Raw genomic sequence first — 5,207 nt, forward strand, 5'->3', positions numbered from 1 at the left:
TCATTAGGTTGTAGTACCTGGCAACAGGTACCTTTTTAAGTACCTGCTCACCCGGGGTTCCAAGTAATCTGAGGTGATCTGAAAATGTGACATCAACAGACTGAATGAGTCATGAAAGCGACTCCTTGAAAATCAATTCTGCCAATGCTGAAATCTGGCAACAAGAGAAACGTTGAGTCACATCAAGCTTATCCGAGTAGGTACTAATGGGCTATATAGAACTTCAGACTTTGTTTGTCGCCAGTTTTAAGTCAGTGCAGCATGAGGTTCATTTAGTAAACTGTGGTGTGACTTAGAGTCAAGCACACATTAAAGCAGGGTACTTGGTGGGACAGTGTGGGTTTTGATTCAGCAGGGGCTTGCTTACAGTTGGGTGGAGATTTCCATCTTCAGATCTTCTTTTCAGGCAGTTGATGGAGTTTGGATGTTTTGTAATCTTTGCTAATGAAGTAATTCATGAGTTACCATGTCAACTTAAAGGGGGTTTAGATTTGAATTAGTCACCGTTATTGATTTGGGGCAGTGAATGTGAGCTAAGCCTGGTGTGGCTAGGTGGTTCTGTGGTGTAGCGGTCATCACATCTGCTTTACACGCAGACGGTCCTGGGTTCAATCCCCAGTGGAACCACAAATCCAGCTTTGATGCCAAGAATGTCTTAGATCAGAGGTGGATAATGAATTTTGACAACTTTTTTTTTTTTAAAGACAAAAACATGGTCTCCTTTTCATCAGAGAATTTATATAGTAATTTAAATGTATATGATTATTTGAAAACTGAGTCTAAGTAGAGGATTGGCTGGAGCTGTTTTTCAGACTAACCAGGTGCTACGAACATGTGGAACTTGGGAAAGTTAAATATTGCAGACGTACATGGATGAGGTTAGAGCGATAAGAGGAACATATCCCAAAAGAAATTCCACTAAACCCAGAGCTGCTGCAGTTTGGTTTGTATCCAGGAGGACAAACAGCAATAAAACAGGCAAACATCAGTGAACTCTTTTAGTATAATTTTGTGTCCAAACTCAAAGTCTCACAGCTATCAGAGGAGGTGAACGACACTCAGAGACTATGGGTGGATCAACCACAGGTGACAGGAAGTGGGGGGTTTAAATCAAACCATCACTAAACTGGAACTCATGCACTAAATCCCCATCTTTTATATACAGTCTCAAAGCCTTGGTGTGGCCCTTCTAGTAGCTTCCAGGAATTCATCAATCAGACTAAAGTGGACTTTTAGGGAGGGAGGCTCTTAAAGAAACAGGAGAGGATAGACTGAGGGGCTTCATTCAGTATAAGGACTATTTTGACAAGTTAATTAGAGTGGGGAGTCCATGTGGCTAATGTCATCTTTTATTTACAGTTTATGGGGAAACCAAAACCAAAACTGCAGCTCTTGGTGCTTCAGCCTGAGCTTCATCTGTCGGACCCTGAGCTTGGGAGCTTCATTAACATGCAGGACATGAACACAGTGATGAACTCAGGTGAGCCTGCGAGGATTTTTCATCTTCATCAAGCCAAGGCTGATGATAAGCTGATGAGTCTGAAAGTGTGAATGGATTAATTATCGTCTTCATTGCGTCTCCGTCGAGTTAGAGAAATAAAAAAAAGTGCATCATCATTATTTCCTCAGAGATTTCAGAAGAAGACTGTGAGTACTTGAGATGCAGCTGTAGCCTCATTTCATAGATTACTGTCAAACGCTGTCAATGCTTTAACACACTCGTATGCAAACACGCACACACACGCTGGAATCACAGCGTGCATATGTCAGAGGCTGCATTATGTGTCAACAGAAAGAGAGAGCGCCTGGGGGTTTGTAAACATCCCACTCAACTGATCTGTGACTCATCACACACACCACTCTGCTCCCGCCTCTGTGAGGACCCCTCACTAATGCCAAGCATGTCCTTTTCCTTCTCTCGGACTCCAACCTGAACCTGAAAATCAGGCCTGGAGAAGCTCCAGCTGCACCCGAAGCAAGGACAAGCTGAAGCTGAGGCTGGTTCTTCCGAAGGCAGACATGAACACGCCCCCAGCCTCATGTTTCCATAATTTCAGAGTGTGTTACACTGACTCACAGTAACGCAGAGGAGACTCTGTGGTCTTTTCGTGCGTTACTTTGTTTGTTTTTCCTTCTTTTGTTGTCATTTTGTGCAAAAGCCATGTATTTGTTTGTGTTCATGGATGCAGCTGGTGATGAGCCTGTTATAGTGAAAATCAGCATGAATTTGTAATGTTTCTAATGTATTTCAGCAGGAAACTATTCCCTGTCTGCAGTTGTCCAGACAAAGTGGGAACACATCACCATGGTAACCAAGAAAACAGAGCCTTAAAAGAAGTGGCAACCTAAACGTAAGCGAGCAACGCATCCTGAATCCTTCAAAGAAAAGATAATTATGTGTGGAAATCAGTGACGTGCACAACTCAAATTTGGGTCTTTGTGTGAGCTGCATTTGCTTCTCTGCCAACATGTCCGACCTCACATTTTGTTTGTCTGTTAAAAGTGGAAAGAATAAAAAAATAAAATTATCCCCCCAAAAAAGAAGAAGTGGAAATAACCCTGCTCATTTCACTCAGAACAGAGATTCAATCAGAACATCTCTTACAAACTGAGAAGTCTATCTTCTTCTGCCTTTCTTTCTCTCCCACTGCCTCCTAATATGCCTATCCCTCTCCTCTTCTTCTCTTTCCTTTATCACAGTTTCCACCAGCACCTGCTGACCAACAGCATTGAGGTAGTTATTGGTAATATGGGCGCCGACTGATGCACTATGGAAATTTCATTCTCCTTTACCCATAGGTTTGGTTTAGCAAAGATTATACACTTGATGCATCCCTCCACATTTGTTCTACATTGTTCATGCATTTTGAACTGTCCTGTAGATTCACACAGTTAAGCAGCTCACATGGAGCTCAGTCCGTGTAATACAGCTGTGAATTTTTTCTTCAGTTCAGGATGTACATGTTTCTGATCTGATTAAAAATGTTCTAACTGTGCTAAGCACTCAACTTCAAGGAGTTTTTCTCTTCATTTACTTTTATGACATCACCAAGAGCAGCTATTCCTAATCTCAGGCTGAGGGGGAGGGGCTAAAACTGCCTTTTTAAGACAGAAGATGAATGTGAATCATGCAAAGCTGCCCTAGCAGAGTCCGAGGATAAAATACAGTCACCATTTACTAAGAGCAATATTTTATTTTATATTAATTCCTGAATTTCACGCAGATGACTTTTAACATCAAATAAAATCCAGATTTCATTTTAATGTTCATATTTACACAGTGAGACTCGTTGTTTTAGTCCCTAGAGGATCCTACAGTACACCTCTGAAAACAGTCATGTCCTCACAACATCAGCATTACACACACACACACACACACACACACACACACACACACACACACACACACACACAGAGACTGAATTGCATACTGAATGCATTCAAGCAACAAAAACAGCATCCTGAATATCCTGAGTGCGTCTCCCGCATGTATAAAATTACTGTGTGTGTGTGAGTGGTGATTCATTTCTGAGCAGAGGATAATATGCTCAAAATAGCTGTAAACACACACAGGCACACACACACAGTTTACAGATCCTGTTAAAGGGCGGAGCTCTCACTGAGGCTCTGAATAAAAACACCTGCTGCAGGTGAATCACAGCATTGAACACTGCTTGTAAAACTGCTGGATTCAAGAACACAGTTTAGTCCAGATGTTTGCAGCCTGCAGTTTTGAGTCCCTCTGCAGCGACAGTGGGTAAATCTGAGGGGCCGTGAGAGGATTTCATGGAATCGAGTGTGAAATTACATCTTAAATATATAGGGCAGAGCAGATTGACTGAAGGAGGCAACTTTTATGTCCTGATGGGGGACGTTTTTTGTTTTGTTTTTAAATTTCATATGTGATTCTGTTTAACTTTTATGCAGAAAGTTAGAATTAGAAGATAAAAAAAATCATTTTATCCTTTGTGTCTTTTATTTCTGATGTATGAGTTCAATGACTGAGGCTGTGTTTTAAATAATCATTTAGTATCTTTATCTTTTTTTTTAATCTTCCCTAAGGCTTCATTAAAATGGAAAAACAAATCTTATAAATCAAATTTAACTTTGAATTTCTCATCATCTACGCTAAATAACTGAAAGATTCTGGAGGAATCTCTGTGCGCAATATTGGTTGCCTGTGATCTTCAGGCTGAGGTCAGACAAATCAGAGTTTTAAATTCTTTTTGGAAAACACAGATGCTAAATGGAAGAGGGGCCACCAAGCTCGTTATCAGCGCTCAGTTCAAAGCCTGCATTTCTGATCGTATTGGGGTGTATTACTGTCAATGGAATTAGCAGCTTTCACATTTGGAAATACATCACCAATGCTAAAAGGTTTTAGTTTTAGTTAGTTTTAGTGCAACATCTGGTCCATGGGACAATATTGCTCTCCCAAAAGTTCCAAAAGTGTTCTCCTCAGTTCCCAGATCTTTACAGATTGGTGGACCAAAATCGTCAACAGTTTCTACAGATGTGCAGTTGAATGCATCATCATCAGTTCAGTCACGGGGTGGCATCGAAGCCCCTCTGTTCAGGACAGGAAGTATCTCCAAGAGAAATTAAAAGTTGCCTTCCTATCAACACTGGACATTATCCCTGATGACTGACTGTCACCTCCTCAGTGCAATCATTAATCTTATCTCTCCAAGTCCGTTTTTTTTTAAGCTGACATCTTCTTGCCTGTTCCTCCTGCCTGGCAGCTCCATCTTCAACATCCTTTATCTAATACAGCAACTATCCCTCCTCTCCACATGTCCAAACCATCAATCAGAGAAGGTCACACTAACATCTTGTGAACCTCTCCCATTCACTCTTGCTGCTATCATTCTATTACTGCCTCACTGTTTTTTAAGCTGGCCTCTATTTAACTATTTTTTAAACTATATTTTATGTATCACTACTTAATTTTACTGTCCACGTGATAATAAAACCTCTTAATCTGATTCTTTTTGACCCCAGTCAAAAAAAAAGGAAAAAGAAGGAAAAAAAGATAAAATGTCGAATTTATGATTTAAAGACTTTCAGTGAATCGTTTTAATTCACACTTTGGACTCGGGTGAGTGTTTTATGCAGATTTTCATTTTACTTGGGGTAAAATGACCTTTTATGAGGGTTTAGAAAGACAAACTGACAGAAAAATTGGTCAAACTGTGACCTTCGACCCC

The 5,207-nt window shown here is 40.6% G+C and overlaps 1 non-coding gene across 1 annotated transcript; it reads left to right on the plus strand.

Moving 5' to 3' along the window:
• The first annotated feature begins 554 nt into the window (after window positions 1-554).
• trnav-uac (transfer RNA valine (anticodon UAC)) lies at window positions 555-627 on the plus strand. The gene has a single exon. It is a non-coding gene; the product is annotated as a tRNA-Val (tRNA).
• Window positions 628-5,207: the final 4,580 nt, after the last annotated feature.

This window comes from Copadichromis virginalis, linkage group LG17, assembly GCF_057382275.1.
Source record: "Copadichromis virginalis isolate Kocher_CV1m ecotype Utaka linkage group LG17, C_Virginalis_male_GT1.1, whole genome shotgun sequence".
Taxonomy (NCBI): Eukaryota; Metazoa; Chordata; class Actinopteri; order Cichliformes; family Cichlidae; genus Copadichromis; species Copadichromis virginalis.